General features: G+C 40.7%; 1 long non-coding RNA gene across 1 annotated transcript in view; it reads left to right on the plus strand.

Annotated features, from left to right (window-relative positions):
• The window catches only part of LOC306921431, a 135,126-nt gene extending 130,688 nt beyond the window's left edge, over nucleotides 1-4,438 (plus strand). Inside the window, exon 3 of the long non-coding RNA XR_013789754.1 lies at nucleotides 3,795-4,438. This is a non-coding gene — a long non-coding RNA (uncharacterized lncRNA). The remainder of the gene's footprint in view (nucleotides 1-3,794) is intronic.
• Nucleotides 4,439-24,811: the final 20,373 nt, after the last annotated feature.

A 24,811-nucleotide genomic window follows, 5' to 3' on the forward strand; every position in this document is an offset into this window, starting at 1 on the left:
TTTGAGGGGCTAGCGCCCCTCAAAATAATACTACATAATAATAATAAAACAAATATAGCTGCAAGCAGCGATAAGGCAGGACCAAGAAAGAAGACAATACGCAATAAGAACAATATGCACAAATAAGACTGACAAGCTGAGTTGTCAGTACCCGGATTTGAACACACAACCTTGTGGTCCGAAGGCAAGAGCTCTACTGACTGAGCTACACAGAGACAATGAACATTTCATGCAAATTGCTCAAAAAACCAGGCAGAAAATCAGGTATAAGTGTTTTTTAAACTGCTCAAAGTGGCAGAAGATCTGAGGGTGGAGCTTACTGATCAAAGTGACACATGTGTTCCCCATGAGTCAAGGAGCAAGTGGAAACAAGTGCCATGACTTTTGGACAATGAGTTATACCTGTTCAAAGGTTTCATTTTCAAAAAATTGACATCTTTGCCCCTCTTTGACCTATTGGAGTAAGACTGCTTTCAGTGCTATTTGGCATGACCCTCTACCATACTGTACAGTTGCAAAAGCATATGACGCTGCATGTATGTATTAGGGACACAAGAAGAATTTTCACAAACCATTAATTTTCATTGGCTCATAAAAACTTTCAAAAATGTACTACGATTTCTTGTCCGTATAGGTCCAAAGTTCACGTATATAAGTTGTCGTGCATTTTGATCAAAGACCCTGGGAGGAGATACATTTGAACCGTTTTTCATATAATTCAGAGGTCAAAAGTCAGAACACGAGAGTTGTTCGGCATGAGGAGACACTGTGTATCAAACGGTTCATGAGATATGCACGTTCAAAGTTTGCATTTTCAATTAAGTGCTATAGCGCCACCCTTTGGCCAATGGTCATGGGCTTCGCATAGTCACCGTTTGGCATGGCCCTCTACCAGATTCCTGCTATTTTTGGCGGAAGAAGAAGAAGAAGGAGAAGAAGAAGAAAAAAACCCACAAAAACAAAAACCAAAGTCACTTAGTGACTTCTTGGTCCCTTAATAAGTCCCTTAATAATGTGCACATCACATGTTGTGAGCTTGTCATTATAAGAGAAAATGTAATAAAGATTTCGCCGAATTATCAAGAATAGTGAAAGGGCAGATCCATGTTTTTCCCCCTTTGGTGACATGCCCAAAAGGGATAGCAGGTTTATATAGTGGTTAAAAGGATTCTGAAGTGCATGTCTAATTGTCTCAGAACAGTGTACAGTACCACTCAAATTGCTCCTGGTATGTATCCCCCCAACTGCAGGTCACACAGTGACATTGTGCTTTTATGGCCTCTCTCCATGGTGCTTCACAAAGCCCTAAAATGACTAAATCCCTCAGCCGGTGTCCCTGACCCCAAGCAGCCCCCTTAGTGCTGCTGCATTCACACTCTTTGATGTGACCCTGAATTGGAGCCGGTCCTCGGACCCGTCCCAGGGATTGGTACCACATATTGTTCCCAAATCCCATGCCTATAAGAGGTCTACAAGGCGCAGTTGTCGGCCAGCAAATCTGTCTGTTCATCCTCTTCTCGCAAACATTCAATTGAGAGGGAATCATGAGAGCAATAAATACCTTGAGAAAAGCTCTCCCTCTCCAAACAATGTTTGATTTTAGAATTGAGCTCGGTCTCAACAAAACAGTATGAGTAGGGCCGGGCAATATATCCACATTATATCAATATTGTAAACATTGTCTAGGATTTAATAAATCATCATATCGTGATATGGCATAAGTATATTGTCTTTTCCTCCACATTTTTGTGGTATTGTGGTATTGTGCCTCAATGTGGAGCTTGAAGGCAGTCTATTTTCTCTATTTTTGATATGAACATAAATATTATTGTCACAACAAGATATCGCCTGTATATCAGACTTGGAAACATAATCTTGCTGTCATCTTCCACATCCCTATACGAAGAAAACATCCAGTTTACGAATGTCTTGTACAAGCGGGACATGAAGCATTTTGAATGTGAGGCTGCTACTAATAAAGTGGTTTGTGTAGCAGATTAGTAAGAAATACACCCACTTGAGGTCATTATTGCAAACATGACGTGAGAAACAAATATCAAATGTTCCTTGAAGCTAGTGTCAGTTATTGTTAGAAACACTTGTTAATGGTGCATTCAGGTGCATTCGGGTGTGCACTTTAACATGCATGTGCTCAGCATCCCTGACTCCTCATGAGATTACATTGTAGTCTAGTGAGTGATTGAAATTTCCAATCACATTTAATGCATCTGCTGACTCTTTCATACTCTAATATGCCAGCTCACATGCTGAGCCCTATACTGTGGCTAATAAGCCATGGAAAGCTTTTTACAAACATGCAACGATAAATTACTGTGTGAGGTAAATGTACAACGATTTAATATATGAAGAACGCTGCAATTATTGCGCTCTGGTATATTATTGCCATTGTCTTTTCCTTGATTATTCAAGGTCTGTTTTTATTATGCTTTCCTCATTCCCACAAGTGTGTGTATTTGTATTACATCTCTATATCTGTTAGCATGGTGAAGTAGGGTGAATGGTGTCTATTAGTCTCTTTTTGATCTGCGGTTAAAGATAAATAAACTTATTTGTGTACAGAATACTGTAAGTGCTAAAGAGATAAGACATTCTGAGAAAGTCTTGGATCTTAATGAAGTGTTACATTTGATTGTAAACCTGCCATCATTGTCAGTTGTATTGTAGTTAAAACATGTTTTGAGGTTGAGAATTACATTGTGAGTAATGCCAACTTGCCAAGCTGTGAGCAAACTGCATACAATAGCCTGGGTTCCTTTCATTTGTTAGTGTTTGACCCCAAAATGGAGGACCAGGTGATATTGACCCAATTTCTTTGCTTGTTTGGTGTAACCTTTTATCACGGCTGGTCATGGATGACAAATGTAATTTACTATATAGGTAGGCACCAACTAAAAACCTAGACCTCACATTTATAATGAAATGCAAGGCAAGGTACAAAGTAGGTGGGGTTGCTTAGCCAGCCAGCAAAGACATGTAGGAGATTTCAGCTAGCTGTGAAACAGCTCAAGGGTATTCTATATGAGGCGCTGTCCCTGTGAGATTTGCTCTGGACTCAAACAGGGCTACTGCAGAGATATTGTGAGATACGTGTGTTAATGAGAATATACTTATCACAGCCAGAGGTGTTATCGGTGGGTAGCCTCATCTGGGACAGTTCATGTTGCAATTTTGGTTTGTAATATAGCGTAAAGCGGTGATGCACAATGCTCAATGTGTGAAAAGACAATTATGTCAGATAAGAGATTGTAACTGTGGGGACTTCATCAGACAATGCAGTGTAATTTCCACCATCCGGCCGGCAGTAACTCAGGAGATATGTATATAGAGCGTCTGCTTGGGAATCGGAATGTTCCTGGTTCGATCTCCGTCTCCCCCTGGGTTAGTGCCGAAGTGTCCTTGAGCAAGACGCACCACTAATGGCTCATGGTGAGCACTGCAGGCTGGTGCCTTGGTTTCCTTCCGTGTGTGGCTGTGTGTGTGTGAATGTAATGCACATTGTACAGAGCTCTATGAATTAACCATTTACCATTTAATAGTAATCTCAGAGCAAATAGACCCTTTTTCAAAATGTTTTGCCCTCACCATCATTATGGTGTTATTTTTTGTAGTTTTGAGTGCAGATCGGCAACAATCCCCAGACATATTTTTTTGAGTTTCATAGCACATGCAGGGCTCCCCCTACGCCACCTTTCAACAGATCCCTTACTAATTGTTTCTGTCTCCAAGGTAGCACGGATGCGCTTTGATGTTCAAACCCCTTCTTCCTCACAAAGGGGACTGACGGCAGGAGCAGAGAGGGAGGCAGATGGGCCACGACAGGATGCTGCGAACCTGACGTCTCTCTTCCCCTTTCAAGTGCTCCGGTTCAATCAGCCCTCGCCACACAAGCTGTTGTGGAGCACCTTTGAAATCATGGAGTCTGCACAATAGTCTTGACTGTTAATGACTTCTTGTAAAGTTCCAAAGCGGCTCTGATTACACACCATGGTGCGCACACATGCACATGTATTGACAAACAGAGACAGGCACGCATGCACGCGCGCACGCACGCACGCACGCACGCACGCACGCACACCCTGCAAACACAAACAACCAAACATGCAGAGTGCAGACACACTAACATCAAGCTCCATCTCTCTCTCTCAGTCCCTCTGTCTCTCACTCACTCACGCACTCACGCATGCATGCACGCACGCACGCACACGTCATGCTTTTTATGCATTAGGGTAACATGCTCTGTCTCTTAAACAATACTCATGGATGGCAGAGTCAGACTCAGGACACAAATAAACAATTAATATGTTAATTGCCCTGATTGCTAGTGCCAGTGCACATGAAAGGAGGCCTTCACATGAAAAGCTCACTGAAAATGATATTTCTCAGAGGTGAGGAGGCAATGGCATTTCTTTCTGGTATTTTAGGGAATTGGCTGAATGTATAAAGCCATATTGAAAGTTTCTATTGTTAGTATATAAATTATATAAAATGAGTGTCTCAAAGAATTGCGAGGAGAGGAAATTTGTTTTTTCCCCAATTTATGCTTTGGGATACAACAGCAGCAATGGAGCGTTAAGCATAAGAACATTGCATATACTGTAAAAATCTCAGTGATCTGGAACTCTGAATTACCCTTAGATGAGCCTGCATTTGCTACAGTATGTATTCTACAAGTCCTATTCCGACCTTTCAAAGGGGAGGCATCAAAAGTCAGCCCCTGTATGCGATATCAAACACATAGTTGTTTACTCCAAAAAATGAACACAGTGCCTTGGAAATGCAACTGAAGCATTGGACTGCCTTAAAGGAAAAAGAAAATGGGGTGCAGTTCTCTCTGGAACTCAAGCTTCAAGGAACTGCCTTTAATTAGATGGTGGACATAGAAATTAGAATAGATGGCACATTGAGCTACTTGTTCTACAAACACAAGTGTGGTAAACCTTCATAAAAAATAATGTATTAACACTATTATTTTGCGGTATGCCCTGTTGGATCTCCAAAACACTGTTCATACCCAATGGCACAAATCATTCTGTTTCATATCACCCTGGTACTTATGTGTGCAAATCCCTCATCACCCTGTCAAATCATGTCAATCATGCTTTACCCGGCACCTTAACAAGACCACTGAAAGTGCCCAGGCACCTGTCTTCTCTTGTATCTACTTTATCCCATTAAGACCTGAGGCCGATTCTTACAAATGTCTTCTAAATCCTAACAGTTTTCTGAAAAACGTATGTTGTCAGTGGTGCTTTTTCACGTGAAGGATTTGGCTGCTGACCTCCATCGCAAATTATTTTTCTTCCAGGGACCCCCTGAAGCAAAGGTTTAAGTTAAAAAATGTTAGCTTTGAAAAATATGTGACACATACATGTGTGAAGAAATATATTTCTTGTCCTGGTATGAATATTGAAAGAAAATGAAACATAACTTACTGGGTGATAACAAGGGAACATATTGGTTAAAAATCACACCCGTGTGTAGTGAGGGGCACTAATATATTAAAGTCTAACTCATGTTGATTAGGTGATGTAATGGTGAAATGGTGCCAACACAATCATTAAACGCCATTATATTAACAATAAAGAGACAATATGACGTAATGAGTTACATTATGACGTAAATTGTCCCTTCATTGTCAATGGCGTTTACAAAACAAACATTGAACTAAAGACACACATTAAACCTGTGTATAGGAGGGGCTGGCGCCCCTCAAAAATATGGTTGAATATTTAACCCCGAAATGTAGTGTACGGAAAATAGAAACGTTTTGTGTAGTTGAATATGGTCATTCGTTTTCTGCTGCTAAGGTTTGCTGTCGGGAAAAATCATGTTAACAATAGTTCCAGGAAGTGAGGTACCAGGAACAGCTATAAAAGTACAGGAAGTGAGGTGGCTAGGCCAAAGATTCTATATAAAGAGGCGACACTCCCATTAAGTCCCATAGTAACAGTGCCTCCGCCATATTGGAGTGATAACGTAACTTCCGGTTGCTTTAAAAAACATTAAAAAGTCACGCTGTACAAAACAAGAACTTGTTTTAATCTATTCTAATCTATTCTAATCTATTCTATTCTATCTATTCTACTCTCATATATTTATTTACCCATTTATTTATCATATTTATGAATGGATCAAAGCAGAAATTTCATTCAGAATGTAAGGGTGCATGTGTGCGCATGCATGTATGCACGTGCGTGTTTGAGGTGTTTACATCTTAGAGTATATATTAATAGAGACGGCACCTGGAGGAAACCCTGAGGCGAAATTGACATAGTGGCCGAATTTGTCATTGCAGCTCGAGCCAGCACTGGTCCGTTGACTATCAATGCCTACTCGGAAGGAGGAGTGAAATCGCCTCATGCGCTTTTGAGCAAGTGGATGGGGGGAGAAATCCGGTGCCGTCTCTATTAATATATACTCTAAGGTTTACACAGACAAAGCGTTGCCGCCATATTGGAGTGATGATCTAGTGGTGATTCCAAATATTTGAGGACTGTCGTCTCTTTATATAGAATCTCTTTGGCTAGGCTTTGCCGGGGGTTCCATTTTATGTATCAAAAAGAGTGTTTGATGGTTCTTTGTCAAAGAGACTCTTAAGGCCAATACTAGACCAGGATCAGAAATTGATAAACCACAGTGGGGTCGGGAAACTTTGAGATAACGCTCCACACGTCCCAGACTCTTCTCCCTTCTGGCTCCAAAACTATGGAATAAACTCCCCATTGCAATCAGAACTGCAGACTCACTCCCAATCTTCCGCCATAGTCTGAAAACTCACCTCTTCAGACTCCATCTTGGCCCGTAGCACTTGCACTAGCCTCAAAGACTAAACTTATGTAATGTAGTTTTATTAATTTATAATTTGTGTAATGTGAGAGAGAGAGAGAGAGAGAGAGAGAGAGAGAGAGAGAGAGAGAGAGAGAGAGAGAGAGAGATCTGAACTGTACCTGCTGTCCTGTTTAACAACTGCTAGCCTACGCTTTAAACTGGTCACAAAGTCAAAGCCATCAAAGGGGCCGAACTGTCACAGGGGCCGTTTGTTTCTCCTTTGAAACCCTGCTGTCCCACTGGACAGCTGTTAGGAACAAAGGCACATATACAGTACAGTAGAGGCCATATGCCTACACTCTGTTTCTATACAAGCCTTCTTAGTTTTTCAATTGAAACATTATGGTGTTAATTTCAGGTGTTAGATACTACTACTACTTTTATCTTGTACTATTATATTCTATTGATGTTGTTAGCACAGTCTTGTGGAACATGCCACAATAACATTTTGCTCCTTATAACTAACTGTATGGGTGAGTGACACATAAGCCATATACCTACTGTGTGTGTGGGTGTGGAACTGTGTGTGGCGTGCATGAGTGTGATCTGTGGTGATTTTTTTTGTGATGTACAGAGTGTGTCGGTCTGTACGTTTTATCATATTAAGACTCAATAATGAAACATCTATTACTTCACTTTAAGCCATTTGGTGAAATCAATAAACATGATCAATAGGAGAATTTTGATTCAGTACATTAAGAGCTGCCATGCTCAAAGTGAAGTCAGGCTGTAAAGCCAGGCTCAGGCTTTCTAATGCTGGGGAGGAAAATAAACACTTAAAGAGAATTATGGTCTTGTCTGGCTTTTACAGACACATTGCGGGAAGCAAAACGGTCGATTGGTCTTACAGTACATGACTCCAGGGCATTACTTCGGCAATCATGTGTGGCCAAACTTGGCCACTTTGTCATTAATCCGCATTAAAATGGATGCCAAATGATCAGGCGGCTCTGGTTTGAACATTTCAAAAGATTTTCACTTTTCATTGTCAGATTAGGGTGATCAATGTTCCTTGTGACTTTTTGCTCTTGAGCTGTCGACATTTCAACTGCCTCTTGCCTTTGGATGGTAACCTTGCAGATAAATGTGTACAGCTTTGTGATAGACGGTATCCGTCCGCGCATCACACTGGTAACCTTATTCTGTGACTGATTCCACCCTTCTTGCCTTATTCACTCTGCATATGGCCGTAAATCCCGTATAGCTATAGCACTGCAGTGAGACCTTTCACCAGACAATGATTAAATAATGCTAATACTAGTGAATCATGACTGCAATCATTACGGCTGATGTTTATGGGAGTCTGGTAGGGACCTTATGATCTGAAACCGTTTGAAGAGCTGCATCTATAGAGGTAATTAGGCCCACGTCTGGTCAAACAAATCGGTTCAATTGCAAAATCAGATACTCAGGCCAGTCCACCATTACCAAATTAGTGATGTTAATTAGCTGTGGCACATGTCTTCATTAATAATTGCTGCGGCTTTTCCTGTAACAAAATATCAATAAATACCACTGACATCTTAACCAAACAGAATACCAATATAAGCCCTAAATTGACCCAGAATTGACAAAAGACATCTCAATATATTGCATGGAGACAAAAAAAAAACACACCTGTGTGAAGTGAGGGGTGCTCTTATCAGCATACATCATATACATCATTCCATTCCATGCTCAGCCAATCAAATCATCACAAATGTCATTCCGGCCAATCACAATTTGAACACCTTCAATGTTTGTGTTTGCACAAACACGGAAAGCTGCGCATAGGGGCAAAAAATAAAACAAAAATAATCTATTATAGCCTATCTAAAAGAAATGTCAGGGTTGACTTTTGTATTCAGCAAGCAAGTGTATAGGCTCAGAATTGTAAACATTCAGTGGGCCAGCCATGTTGGTTCACTGAATGAGAATGCATGAAGTCTAGACTACGGAATTCAATTGGTGGGCAAATATCAGCACTAAACAGACATAAGATCATGGAACTATTGAAGTTCAAGGCTACAGCACACATCATAGAAAGGACAAAAGTAGAAAGGTTTGCAGTAGTCCCCTGAAGCAACATTTCATTTGAACATTTTAGACAACCTAAAAACGGAAGTGAAATGTCCACTGGCTTATGATGTCTATGGGAACAGAGTTTTTAGAATCCTAATATCTCGGATTCTTCTTCCAGGCTGCATTTTGCATCAAAACAAGGTTGATTTGGGGCTCATTTCTATAAACGATATGATCGCCGGTTACAAACTGTATGTTTAGGGTGAATTAAATGACATTCATGGGACCTGTTACATAGCTATTTTACACTTCCTGTATCTCCGTTTCCGAAAGAAACGGTTTTCAAAATAAGACGGTTAACATTGAAGTGAACTGCAGCAACAGTGGCAATCTACGAGTATCACCAACTGGCGGTGTCGTTGCCAAATTAGTTAAATAGGCCCAACCCCTATACCTGTTTTCGTGCTACACTAAAAATCTTGAGTGAAAATAGCCAATCTACAGTTCAAGCTCACATCACGTCTCGTTGCTACGAGATGTGAGTTTGTAGATCGGCTATTTTCGATGAATGTTAGCCTCAGAATAGGGATGTGAGGGAAGTAACAGCTGAATTAGACATATGACTAATACCAAGACAGATGCAATGCGTTATGCATACACCCACACCTTGTCTGTGATTCAAATCTGATTGGTTTTCCTCTCATCACCAAGTCAACAGGAGTGTCCATGCAGGTGTCAAAGGCTCGCATAATGCGTGTATGCCATCTGTATTTACACAGCCACATAATTAGAATCAGACAATCTTGACCGCCATTAATACATTTCCCTCTTTGGAATTAATGAATTTCCTGCCAGTGAGTTCAATTGATTTCGTGCCATCGCATCATCAATGAGGCATTCGTCTCGTCTACAGATGCAAATACACCTGCATTCCAATTCACTTTTCTTCTTCACTATACCAAATGGTGACAGCCATGGAAGTAGTTCAACAAAATGAGAAGTTTAAATGGGTTCAGACTATGTGTGTAATCTGCCAATTAGTTTATGACAAATAAAATAAATAAGCCTTTGTTCGGACCTCACAGTTTGTGCCACGCTACAGGTTCAGCAACAGCCACTGTGACATAAGTCTTTTAAGGTTCCCCTTGTTGAATTGAAATGGTAAGCCTTGCATCTTTTTCCATCTCTGCTTGCAGGGTGGTACGGCTTAAGGGTATGCCTGGAGCAAAATACTTTGAATTCAGAATGCAGAATGACCCCCCCCCCCCCCTCCCCCCCTTTGCCGTCTGTTTTCCAGAGGAGAACGCTTCCTCGGAACTAATGACAAGATGAGGTTTAATGGTGAGTTTCAGAAATAACAACTTTGACTCACAAGGAGAACAATGCGGACAAGAAGATGTGATTGTGTTCTGTGTCAACATGATGCGTCTGTGGTCCTGCCAGTGTTTGTGGCAATAGAATGGCCGCGCTGCCATGGGAAATCAATTCCCACGTAGGTGCTGTCAGGACTCACGATTGAGATGGCTGGTGTGAGTGGGCATGGCTTGGAATGGATCGTGTGTGTGTGTGTGTGTGTGTGTGTGTGTGTGTGTGTGTGTGTGTGTGTGTGTGTGTGTGTGTGTGTGTGTGTGTGTGTGTGTGTGCGCGTGCGTGTGCGTGTGCGCGTACATTCTTTCGATTCTGCAAATGCATTCTAAATCAGTAGTTCTCACACTTTCGAGATCTTTCAAAAATGATCAAAATAGCAGATGCTGTGCAAGCTTGCAGCGCAGCACGAAAATAAAACACAAATAGAAATACATATGTTACATAGGGGTGACTGTGGCTCAGGAGGTAGAGCAGGTTGTCCAATGATCCATGGGTCGGCGGTTCGAATCCCAGCTCCTCCTGTCTACATGTCGAAGTGTCCTTGGGCAAGACACTGAACCCCAAATTGCTCCCGATGTGCTGGTTGGTACCTTGCATGGCTTCCGCCGCAATCGGTGTATGAATGGGTGAATGTAATGCACAATCTATGTAAAGCTCCTTGGATAAAGGCGCTATATAAATGCACCATTTACCATTTATTATGTTACAGTAAAAGTGAGAAACCAATAAAAGTGAGAAAAACGGAACGGGCGGCGCCCGATTTTCTGGCGTGGGATGCCGCGTCCCATGGGGGGTCTGGGCTCCCCCAAGGGAGACGGAATGTCTCCCCCCCCGCGCCCAAGACCGGGCGCTCCTTGCACCGTTTTTCACATGACAACATGACTGTTGCTCTCTCAAAGTTGTATCATAGATTTTAAAGGTGGACTGCCGTGATTTTTTTCTACTCTAAAACATGATCATCAGGTATTATTATTATATAAGGAGGAAGAACTTTAAAAAAAAAAAGGTATACAGTATTTGTTAAAATTACGTTTTTATGTGGACACCAGTTCATTAAAGGAGCATTCAGTGATTTGGGTGATTTGGAAACCCCCCCGGTCCGCCCCGGTAACAAGATGTGCACATGCACGCACTACAGTGGGTGGGACACACACCAAGGCCCGCCCCTGCCCGATCATGATTGGCGGAAGGCTCCTCTCTTTCCTGATTGGATGAAGGCTGGGCCACCTAGCCAAAAACGAAACCTAAGGTTTTTTGACCCCCAGGGGTTAACTGGGGACAGGGAGGAACTCCTTATATGGTCAGCACACTCTATAGTAGGGAGGATTATCACAACAAAACCGATACCAGTGTCTGACACGAGACAGAAAAACAGGGTTGTTAAGGGGGCCAGCAAAATTGTGGGGCAAAATTCAGCTGCCTGAGTTATATATGAGCAGGTGCTAAAAAAAGCATCATGTATTAGAGCAGACAGCTCTCACCCCCTATACCGGGAATATGAATTCCTGACATCCGGCCAATGGTTAAAGACCCCTGTTACAAAAACCAACAGGTACACATTTTCATTCATACCTACCTCCATCCGAGCCATCAACAAGGGAAGCAGGAGGAGGTAGATGTAGTTACACTCGGTGCACTTTACCCCATATAGTTGCACTTTATATTTAATGTAACATCTGTATCTTGTGATAATACGTATGTCTGTTGTTGTTATGTATGTTCTACTGTTTGTAATGTCTTGAGAGCTTTTATTATCTGCTGTAAAACGAAGTGCCCAGTTTGGGACATATGAATAAACTTGACCTTGACTTTGATTATCTTCACATTTCCTGGCTGTTGAGGTGCATTCATGTCGGCATAACACGGCACATATTACTTTGAATGACGTGATTCACACATATGAATGATATTGATGGGTGGTATACTGTAAATGCTCTTGATGCGTCAGAGTCCAGTCTGTTTATTTTCCTGTTTGACAGACAGTTTACAGTACAGTAAGAAAACAAAATTCACAGGAACGACATCCTTGACCAAACCAGGTGGTAGAGGAGTAATATCATCAACAGAAAACGACAAAGCTAAAAATAGTGTCTCTGCACTAAAATACGTATACATGCTGTTGCGGCTGTTGCCTCCCTTAAAGTGCAAAATGGCAGCACAGCAACTTAAGAAAGTAGTTCTGCAGAAAAGTGTTCCAAATTCCTTGCAGGATTTAACATAACTCTTAGAATTTGGCCTCCATTTGTTCTTTTCCCTGACCAAATGATCCCACAAAACCTGTTGCGGTTGGGGCTCTGGGGGGACCACTATATTGTTAGTGCTCCAAGGTCTTAATCGTGTTTGCAGAGACGTTGGGGCTGTTATCACGCTGAAAGACGATGTTGTGTTGTAGTTAAATTATTTCCCAAAGGCACAGAAACTCTGCATCTGTTTAATACCATACATTTCAAATGTCGACACAGTTTCTACAGACTTTTCTTTTTTCTGTCTTATTAATGTATCTTTGTGCTTTGCTCAATGTTCACATGATTGACCATGCATTTGTGTATGTTTTGAATGTTGAATGATCAATTGTTTTTGTATAAATCAAAATACTACATAATATGCTGTAGGAGTAAGATACTACTAGGTATATTTTATTAATATAAATAAATAATGTATTATTATCAATATTATATCCATATTGTGATATGAATCTAGATAATGTCTGGGATTTTGTATATGGCATGTGTGGTCTTTTCTCTAATTGAATCACTTAGGTCTAATTTTATTGTGATTCGATTTCGTCTAGGCCCATCCTTACACTCAAAATTGTCAGCTGTTGGATCCTATGCCATTCTTGCTTTTGTTAAGTGGTATTATGAGTACTTTTACCATTGACTGATGCTGATATACCACTCCGACATTGAAAATGTACTTTCAGCACACAAAACCCCATGATGATAAGAACATTCTTCTGACAAATGCTATTCAAAGTCCATGATTGCTACAGTATATATGAAAAAGGTTGTGGCCTTTGACGATATCTGTCCCTTTTAGCCTACTCCTTTTCAGTGAGACATCTCATTCCCATTTACTGCATACTTTTGTTGAATAACTTGAGCTGGAATTCATTTGGAGTTTCAGACACCAAGTTGTACTGGTTCGGACTAGCACCAGCCAGCTTCCGGTTGTGAAGATTTACTTAAAACATATTCTAAGACACCACAGCTTTATTTAGGGATTCGATGTTCAGAGTGATGCAGTCCAGGCTATCCTTCTTAGATCAGGCAGCTATAGCTACGTTAACTGCGTCAGGTAAATTGCTAGCGAGTGGACATGCAGCTGTTTTATCACCACGCTGACCACCACCACCACGCTGACCACTTTCAACATGGTGAAAATTTTCAATGGTTTCCCTGAAACTGCCAAAAAAAAATAAAAGTCACACCTGTGTGAACTGAGCGGTGCAACTATACATTTATTGTTATATTTACTGTACTGTGCTCAACATCCAGACCCCCAGGAACGCGCCCAGGGCTCGTACTGTAGTGTACTCTGTGCTGTACTCTACTGGACACTTTAGGTGTTGCAGCTGTCCGTGCTCGGACGGACGGACAGACACAGAGACAGACATAGGGACACACATAGCTGCGTAATGGAGTGGAGGCGTGTGCGTGCGTGCGTGCGTGCGTGCGTGTGTGCGATGATCTGACCAGTTTTTTTGCATTGTCACCATGATCGCCCTATTTAGACTTGAGATTCTTTCTGCCCGTCACGTTTTTTTCCAATCGGGAAATCAGCTCTGAGTTTTCGACACTTTTATTTACAGTTTAATGGCCCGCGTGCGTGCGTCCGTCCGTCCGTCCGTCCGTCTGTGTACAGCTACTCCGGCACCGTTAACACTCCCTGGATGCCAACGATGAACCTCTGCCCCAAATTTCCAGAACGGCGTTATAGCGCCACCAGGAGGCCGACTTTTGTAAAACACATTTTTGATATTACTCCTCCAGATTCTGTCCAAAAATCCCGCAAATCGTTACACAGTATCTGTATAGTCATGTGCTCAAGACGGATCTGTCCAATATTTCAGATTCCATCCTAATTGGCTAACATTGGCTTTCAAAGTTTGCAGGATTGGCCCATTTTGGAAGAAAAGGCCTCAAATCATCCAATTGCCATCAAAGGCATAAGAAGAAATGACACCCTTTTCACATTGGCCTATTATAGCACCACCAGGAGGCCACAACCTGACCTGGCCTGGAGACCTGTGCCCCAAGGGGCACTTTTTCTAGTTTCTATATTGGATACTGTCAAATAACATCTTGAATATGAGTCACATGCTTCACTAACATGGAAACTACTTTTTAAACATAACATCTTGCTTCCATTGATCAGATGGCACAACGAGTACGTGTTTTATGTTCTCCCTGCAATAATGATTGTAATTTAGACAAAAATGTAAATGAATTCACGCAATCAATTTGCAAACCTCTCGGATGAAAAAGCACAAGACATTCTATAAATACAATTAAGTCATCAATTCCAGATGCTCCTACAGCTGTCATCTCTCATAGGAACAGAACATGTTCAATTAGCAGAATTAATTGAATACCACAGCCTATAGTATACATTCAATGATTTTGATGGCTTTATTGCAGATGTATTGTGGCACATGAAATAGGGAAGAAAAGGTATTGGAAGTGCTCGAATATACAGACACCTGCTTTATAATGAACTGTAATGTGTGTAATTTGATAACAGATGTAATAATGGCTCATGTGAAAGAGGTGATTATCATTAGCCAACAAAATGGCAACTTGGTGAGCCCTGTCTCTATTTTCTTCTTCTTTTTGAGTGGTGTAAACCACTCCTACAACTGGCTTTTTTGTGCAGAAAAAATGAGCATGGTTGCTATGTTCACCCTGTTGTAATGACGTAATGAAATCACACCCGGGTGAACAGGGTGAACATAGCAACCATGCTCATTTTTTCTGCACAAGCAAAGCCAGGTAATGAAATCACACCCGGGTGTGATTTCATTACGTCAGACATGATTTCATTACGTCAGACAGACCTTACACCACTCAGTTCACACGGGTGTGATTTTTTTAACTGTGAAGTGAAAAGTATACAGTATAGCTACTTGTGCAGGCTTAGTTGTGGAACATAAATTCGAGGCTGTCTCAAGGTCACATGCAGTGGGTCGTTACCAGACATTGATATTTGGCTCAATATGATTGGGATATTAATTCATTAGTACAGATGTAGCTTATCATTATCTGGAGAGTAGCATCAGTGGCCTCAAACAAAACCAGGCAACATTTTGTCAACATCATCTAAGAAATATCCTCCCTGCACGTGTTCTTTGAGCTGATGCCTTCTGGGCTGAGCTTCGGGCCATCCTGTGTTCTGATGTCGTATTTCAAAGGATAATTTAACGAAAAAAAAGCACATAATCAGCAGCACTACAAGGGACACCTTGTTTTGGGCTGGAATTTCACAGAAAAACCCACAGAATGAACATTCTTGGAAACGCATAACTTCAAATTCCACTGGCAGCAGTTAGAATGCACCACGAAAAGGGCCTGATGACTTTGACCTAAAGTTTGTCTTACAATAGGCCTGCTCAGTTGCAACATGACATCTGGCAAAGAATAGGTTGCTATGACTCCAAGAGTCCAAGCGTGTAAACAGTGTTAATGATTGAGGGGTGAATAACAGAATAACAGATACTGTTGATGAATACACAGGTCACGACCACCCTCTAACTCGGTAGTTCTCAAAGTGGGATCTGGGGACCCCCAGGGGTCTTTGAAGATAAAATGAGCAAATATACAGTAGTATAGCATCATAATCACTTTAGCCACTTTAACCCTATTGTATACGTCATCTATGTTGTAATTTGTTGAAAGACACAGTTATGCAAGATACTAGCCTAATAAACCACAGGTGTCCCTAATGTGGTACTTAAAAAAAGAAAAGAAAAACTATATATTTTTTTCTGTGGATTGGCAAAAATAGTCGATCTACAAGCTCACAACGTGTCGTGAAATTGTAGATCGGCTGTTTTTGCTTTAATCCTTAATGGCATTTCACTTCTGATTTCTGGAGAAGGTAAATCGGTATGCAGGGCAGTTTGAAGCATTTCTCGCTCTTTTTTTAATAGTTAGCATCATCATGCACACTAGATACAAGTCAACATAGTGTTTGAGTTTGACCCCAATCGCTATGCAATTCTATGACTGAAGAAAACTCCCCCTGGCACTGTAGTGGTATCTCCCAGCAATTATTTGGAGCAACCCCACTGGAGGAGCCATCTGAAGCTGATTTCAATTTGCACACACAAACACAAGGGAGCGTGTGCCTTTAAAATCTTTAATTGAGATGGATTGGGTCATCCAATTAACCCCCAACACTCTTGGGCGTCTTTCACGCGCTTGAAGCCTTTGCTTTTGGGTATTGTCACAAATCTTTAAGTCACCGCAGAACTGGTACACCTGTCCTCATAGCCATTATGAAGCTTAATTGGGTTGAGCCCTTTATCAAATCATTGCTGTCAGGCGGAAACCTTACTGTATGTCTATATTGTCTAAAACTGTTACTTTTCAGGAAATGTAAAACCGAAGCTGTGTTTCCAATGGATCCAATGTAGTTATCACAAGTGCTTGTTGATACTTTGAATTGCTTTGTATTGGTTCAATATTTAAAAAACCCACAGACCCACATTTATAATCACTTTCAAAAGTGTTCAAACATAGCGAATATAGCCGATCTACAACAACACGTCGCATCATTTTCACTACTTTTGTGTGACACTGTTGTGTGATGAAGTAGGCCATTATTTATGAAAAACAAACAAAGTTCAACATGGAGATGAAGGTTTATGCCTGAAAGCAACAGAATATAATACAGCCTGGCTATATTGTATTTGGCAATGAGCGACAATACACTGGCTATTTATTATGTACCTGTCAAATCTCTCCTCTTGAACGTCTGAAAAGTGTCGGATCATATGTGACAATAGAGAATAAATAACTAATTTGTAATACTGGGTGAGCAATCCAACAGATTGCTCAGATTCACTTCACAATGTTTATTCATCAGTGAGTGAGTGTTCTTTCTTCATTAAAAACAGTGTATCGAATTGACCAAAATTACAAAGTGAACTGACTCCAACCTGACCTTGGAACAACACAACAGCGAGCCGTGTTGTTGTAGTGACGTCAACAGACATCAAAACAAAGGGGAACATTACAAAGAAAAAAATAAATCAAACACAACTTAACATGTAAGTGTTACTGCCAGACAATAGCCTAGATACATAATTAAATAAATTCATAAATACATGAATGAAGCAAAAGAAAGGTCTGCGCCGAAGTAGAAAGTACCCTCTCCATCTGTTTTTAATTATAGATAATAAGAACTGCTACATTTAATTGTTAAGGGGAACTGAAGCAGACTCTTCTTTTGGGGCAATTTGATTTGAGACACAGATCTCCAAGCTAGAGAGCAGAGAAAATAATGTTAATTATTTAGTATTTAATCCATATCATTTATGTATCATGTGGGAGAAATTACAGGTGCTACATTGATGGAACAAACACGACAACCAAACAAATATCTGTCCACATTGGTTTGAGTAATTTAAGAACAATTTGTCTCATTTAACCAGCTAATAAGATATGCATGTATTAAAGCAACGATTTCCAATATACCATCCTAGAAGAAAGGAAAACCAAAACACACAAACTTGGGCTCCATTATTGATATCCCTAATATATGCAGAGGACTGTAAAAAAAAAAGGTAACTAAACTGTCTACCAAATGCGTATTACTCCACATAACAATTAATACCATTTGATAATTTTTTGAGGGGCGCTAGTCCTTCCAAAATCGGGCTTTCAGAAATTACGTCATATGGACAAAGTAAAAAAAAAAACAGCTTTTAAAATTTCAGCTGTCTTGTTGTCACCCTCCTCCCCCCTTAGGGTACGATGTGTGTTTAATTCCCCTCCAATGTCTGGCTTTCAGACATGACGTCATGTCACGGGACAGCCAATTAGAAAAAAAATCACACCTGTGTGAACTGAGTGGTGCAAGGTCTTATATAGTCTGATCAGCTATGTCAGTGACGTCACATACTAACCATAGCAACCATGCTCGTTTTTTTGGTACGAACACGTGTACACGGGTACAAAGCCAGTTGTTGGAGTGGTTTGCACCACTCAAAAAACAGAGATTTGATTCAAGTCTTTTTTTTGCGAACATATATAATTTATTTTTGAGTGGTGCAAACCACTCCAACAACTGGCTTTGTACCCGTGTACCCGTGTTTGTTTGTACCAAAAAAACGAGTGTGTGTGTGTTAGTGTGTGACGTCACTGACATAGCTGATCAGACTATATAAGACCTTGCACCACTCAGTTCACACGGGTGTGATTTTATTTAAACACTTGAGCCCTATTCAAATTATTTAAACAATCTACAGGCCCGCAACATGATGCATTTAACGGCCTTCCGGCTGCCGATATATCTGTTCTACTGTACAACAATAGAAGAACAGGATCCATCATGTGACACACCAATCCATAATGTAATTGTTGTGCTACTGCACACTGTATTCTAGTAAATATAAAATTGCATTAACAGTCCCACTGAGTTTGGCCTAAAATAATCTGACCAACCATTCACAATAACCATCCAAACACTTGTTATGGCTCTGTATGAGTCTAGCTGTCTATAACGTATATATGTGTGTGTGTGTGTGTGTGTGTGTGTGTGTGTGTGTGTGTGTGTGTGTGTGTGTGTGTGTGTGTGTGTGTGTGTGTGTGTGTGTGTGTGTGTGTGTGTGTGTGTGTGTGTGTCTCAACCTTTGTATGGACTCTGCCAGTAGGCCACAGAAGTACCTCTAGTAATAATGTTATCACATATATTTTATATACTTAATAGATATTATTAAATATTAAGTATAATATAAATATTTAGCCTATTGTAACAATAATCCTGCTTGTGCGTTAATATGTTATGCCTAATTTATGCTTCGTGCTCACTGGAAATGACAGACGAAAAGCACAACATAAATGCAGTATTGTTAGAATAAGTATACGTTGCCATGGTAACGGGCTGACAGTAATCTTTTCTGGTATTGCTTTAATAAACGACGGTTGTTGCCAGGCAGAAAAGCTGCATTGCAACTGCATGATTCCCCATGTCACTGAGCTTGGTCACTACAGTGCAATCAGTGGTGGACAAAGTATATACTCAAATAAATACCAGAGTACTCAAAAGCAGTGGTGGAAAAAGTGCTCAAATGTTTTACTCATGTAAAAGTATCAATACTGCAATGTAGATATACTGATACAATTAGAAATCCTGTATTCAAAATGTACTTGAGTATTTTTATATTGCAGAATGTCCCATTTCAAAGTGTATGTAAAAAAATCTGAAAATAGCCAATGTACACGTTTTGTGAACTTGTAGATCTGCTATTTTCAAATGGCAGGAAAATATATAGGGCTGAAGTGGTTTGTTTGTTTTGTAACAATAATCTAAATCTACAAAGTAATTAGTAACTCAAGTTTTCATATAATTGGAGTGGAGTAAATGTACAATATTTGTCTCTGAGATGTAGTGTAGAGTAGAAGTAAAAGTACTGAAATTTGGAAATAGTACCTCCAAATTGTACTTAAGTAAATGTACACCACTGCTCAAAAGTACAAATTACGAAGTGCCTGCCTTATATTGCATTGAAATTGAAAAGAACATAAATGTGAGCAAGTGTAGATCGGCTATTTTCACGGTTTTTGCAATAGAGCTAAAGTGTTTCATTCATAATGTAGTTCAGTGAAAATAAATGAGCTATATAGCCTTTGGAATGCATTTGGAGCCCATAGTGGAGTGAAACATGTGCTTATGAAAAACAACCAAAAATTGTAGTCCTTTTTTGGTCCTTTTAATACGCTTGATAATTGATATGGTCTCATTTTGATTTCAACGCTTTTATTCAATAGGCCTATGATTTATTTAAACTATGTTAATGTGTTCCGCAAAAGGGTAGCAATTACCGTACCATTAATCATAATATAATTACAGTCAATGGCTAAATTGTGACACAAAGCCTCTATTTCCTAAAGGTATTAATACAAGTCTGTCATTTAGAGTTATGAGCAGAATGGGCATCTTAAGATAATCTTCCCTAAATAGCAGAAGTCACACTAGTCTTTGACTCTTGGAAACAATGTTTAAATGTCTGTCTGTCTGTCTGTCTGTCTGTCTGTCTGTCTGTCTGTCTGACAGATTGTTGCCTTTACATGGATTATGACTCACAATAATGATCCTCATAATCATCATCATCATCATCATCATCATCATCATCATCATCATCATCATCATCATCATCATCATCATCATCATAATAATACATGCAATTTATACAGCTCTGTTCTGAGTACCCAAAGTCGCTTTGCGTGTGTGTGTGTGTGTGTGTGTGTGTGTGTGTGTGTGTGTGTGTGTGTGTGTGTGTGTGTGTGTGTGTGTGTGTGTGTGTGTGTGTGTGTGTGTGTGTGTGTGTGTGTGTGTGTGTGTGTGTGTGTGTGTGTGTGTGTGTGTGTGTGTGTGTGTGTGTGTGTGTGTGTGTGTGTCATCAGCCCTGGCATTTCTGGTCTTCACTGGCCCAAAGACGGCCCAAAGACGATACTATGTATTTTATTACTTTTTCTTTTGGCTCAGCCCTGGCCCCATGACTGCCCAGTCCTTCTGGCATCTGCCAGAATTGACAGACTGTCCAGTCTGGGCCTGGGGGGAGGGGAGGGGGGAGGGGGAGGGGGGTGCAGGGGGAAGAGGGTAACAACAACTTTATTAAGAAAACAAAAACTAAGATACCATAAGCAAGTAAAAAAAGAGATAAAGGCAATAACAAACCCAACCCAAATAACAGTTGATACAGGGTCAACTCGGAAAGGCAATTGTGAACAGATTCAGGGCGGTTTTGAAGGTAGGGAGTGAGGGGCATCTCTTGCGTTTGGAAAATGTGGCTCGAGGAGGTCAGGGAGGTACTCCAGGTTGTGGAGTGCCTTATAGGTGAGGAGCATTTTGAAGTGAATTCAGGCAGCCAGTGGAGGTCATGAAGGACTGGTGCATGTGATGTGATCTCTGGAGCGGGTGCTGGTGAGCTGGTTATTGAGGGTTTTGGAGGTGATGCCATGGAGACAGGCAATGTTCCCAGTGTCAAAGAATGCTGTTTTGGTGATGTGGTTTACGTGGGGGAGGAATGAAAGAGTAGGGTAAAAAATGGCACCTATAGGTTGCGGATATGGGTGGAGGTCGAGACTAGGGAGCCGTTGATGTTGAGTGAGATTAAGTCCTGGGTGAAGCGAGTGAGGGAGTCGGGGCCTATTATTTCTGATTTGTTGCAGTTGATTTCGAGAAAGTTCTTCATCCAGGTTTTTATGTTTGTGAGGCAGGTGGTGAGGGTACAGTATGTGGACTGGTCCTAAATATAAGGGAAATGTAGGATGAACATCGACAAGACTAAGCTTTCCTCCGCGTAATGGAGGCCTGTTATCGCAAAATGAATTCTGCTTAGTAATGTAGAAAATAGCTTGAGTGGAATGAACAGCCTTTCAAACCGAGTCGTTTGGTGGTTGGAATGAACAGCCTTTCAAACCGAGTCGTTTGGTGGTTGGAATGAAACGCCTTCTCTACAATAAATGATGGTCAACAATCACAGAAATAACTTTGACCACGTGGACATTTTAAAGCACCAAGCTTACATGAGTGGCATCTTGTAGATCTGCATATAGTGCAGATCCTTTTGCACTCAAGAAAGATTCTGTAGGGTTAAAAGCATCAACCAAATTGCATATCGTTATGTTGCAGATAGGTAGATAGATAGATAGATATTTTGGGCCCGACATTCTTTGTTTCCTCTTTTTAACTTAATTGCATATTTAAAGTACTCCACAGTCAATAATACCACTGTTTGTTGCTCAAGAAATGTTAAAATATCTTCATTCCCACACTGCAATACTGAACATTGTATGGAACAACATTTCAGTAGGCCCATAATCACCTAATCACAATTATATAATACTTTTTGTCAGGTGAAACCAACCAAATGTAAGTGACCTAGTCTTCATCAGTCATCATCATCCTCATGCTGGCTAAGCCAATGGGAGTCTGACCCCATACCCTGAAACGCCACCTAAGCCAATGGGAGTCTGACCCCATACCCTGAAACGCCACCTAAGCCATTGGGAGGCTGACCCCATACCCTGAAACGCCACCTAAGCCAACAACGGCCACGAATCGCGACAGAGAAACATACACGTTACTAAAATAATAATAATATATTAATAATATGGGGGGAAAACAAAGACAAAAAGGGGGACAACAGAGACAGTGCCTGTTTCACCTGACACATTATGACTATGTCATCATTCCTTGTTTTTGAGTGGTGCAACCACTCCTTGGAACAGCAATGGGACTATGGGACTATGTCCCAATGTACCAGTAGGGGCAAAAGTGGCGCTGTTGTGCCAGAAACAGAGAGAGAGAGATAGTGTTGCACTGTTGCCTGCTAATTACAGAGAGAGAGAGAGAGAGAGAGAGAGAGGGGCAGGGGGAGAGGGGAGTTGCACCACTTTTATTGCATAATTGTCATAATCAGCCATGTTGAAAATAATACAACAACATACATTTTCAAACATTTTCAAGAAATTGCAGAAATAGCAGATCTACAAGCTCACAACACGTCACACGTGAGCTTGGTTATATCCACTGTTTGTTTTCGTAGCCTAATTTATAAAGTTAATACACATACACGGTAATTTCTTATTTGTTATTTGTCACATCTTCCCAGTGCAGTTTACAGAGCCTAAAAGACAGACATTTCATTTTTTTTCATGTTAATGTTCAATGCCAAACATGTCATGATTGTGCCAGGCCTACACAGCTCACTGCTCTCAGTTACTAGTTCTGTACTTGTAATGTAAATTGACATGTAAATCATTTATTGCGATTGCGAGAATCATAACCAGTGCATCATTTGAACTGCAGCATCAAAACACCAGCAAAGATGGCAACACCATGCCTTTCAACTTTCCTTCTTTTTCTTTCTTGCTTTTTTATCTTGCTTTTCTTTTTTTTTTCTTTGAGTAAACAGTATCATGCAAGTTTTTTTTCAGCCTCCACTGCCATTCTTTGGCCTCAAAGAGGTCTTCGTTTGATACTGGCAATCCCGGGAAAGGTCACAGGCATCAAGGAAATAGAAGGAATGAGCCAGGAGGATTTCAAGTTGTATTAATGAGGACCCCCTTGGCCAGCACCCATCTTAGAGGTCAGGCCATCACCTAAAATGATAAAGATTTATCATGGGGAGGCAAGGCTGCATGGTCAAAGCTCTCTCTTATCACTGGCTCTGCCTTTTACAGCAGCTACCAGTCTGTCAAGAGTCCCGCATGGATGAAAGACTTTACTCTCCACCACTGTTGCAAACCTCTAGTAATATTCCTGACATCGGTAAATAATTCAGCCAATATAGTTTGTACTCTTTGAAAACAATCGAGAAGATGCAGGTACATTAATTCGATGCTGCGTATGCTGGGAAGCCCAGCTAAAATGTGGTGGTGGTGGTGGTGGCACATATTAAATTAGATGATGCAGCATGAGATTACACAATGGCCAATTGGCCATATATCAGCTTTGTTTTAATTCCTAAGAGTGGTGATCGCCTGTTGAATTTGGAAGGAATATGAACCAAATTATAACTGAATATAATAATGTTGACCTTCAAACTCTGGTTTATTTTCTGTTTCTTCATTCTGTTTTAACCAAAGTTTTAGCTTTTACTGCCTTAGGCACCTGCTGAAGGCTGACTGCTCGATCTGGCTTTCAACTTTTAATAATTGGCTGTTTTCACGGTTTTGACATTTGTTGTCTTGGCAAATGTTTTAGCATTGGTTGCTTTAGCTAACCTTTTAGCATTATTAACTGAAGATTAACTTTTAGTTCATTGAAACACTTCAATTCTGAAGTTGAAGAATGACCAACCATTAACCATTTATTGCAAAGCTATTGCATTTAGTATGGCGCTGTGGCTCAGCTCGTGATATCATATCATCTGATATCATATCACATTTGATATATCAGATTATCTGTGCACCGAGACACAGCTCTGATATCAACAACAACCCCCGGAGCAGAGCATAACAAAGACATTACATCAACAGCATAACTTTAAATGCATTCCATATATCACATAGATACTGAACATATCACATGATCATAATCCATAAAACACATTATAATCCCAGATACCCATAACAGAACTAGATACCACATATAGTACAATCCATAAATCACATGTATAATCACAGAATCACCCATTACAGAACTAATGCCACAGGGAGGAGGCCGGGGAGGTGGAGGAAATTTGGACGCTGACATCTGAACAACAGAGACACAGAGTCAGCTAGCATGAAGACTGAGGACAGGGTAGTGACTGCTTCAAAAGAACACCTGATTGAATGTGGGCGTGAGTGACTTAGCTGGCAGCGAATGAGAGTGAGGGGAGTTGACATGGAGAGAGACAGCTGATTAGAGAATGAAGGGG

The sequence above is a fragment of the Electrona antarctica genome (assembly GCF_951216825.1).
Source record: "Electrona antarctica genome assembly, chromosome: 1".
Lineage (NCBI taxonomy): Eukaryota > Metazoa > Chordata > Actinopteri > Myctophiformes > Myctophidae > Electrona > Electrona antarctica.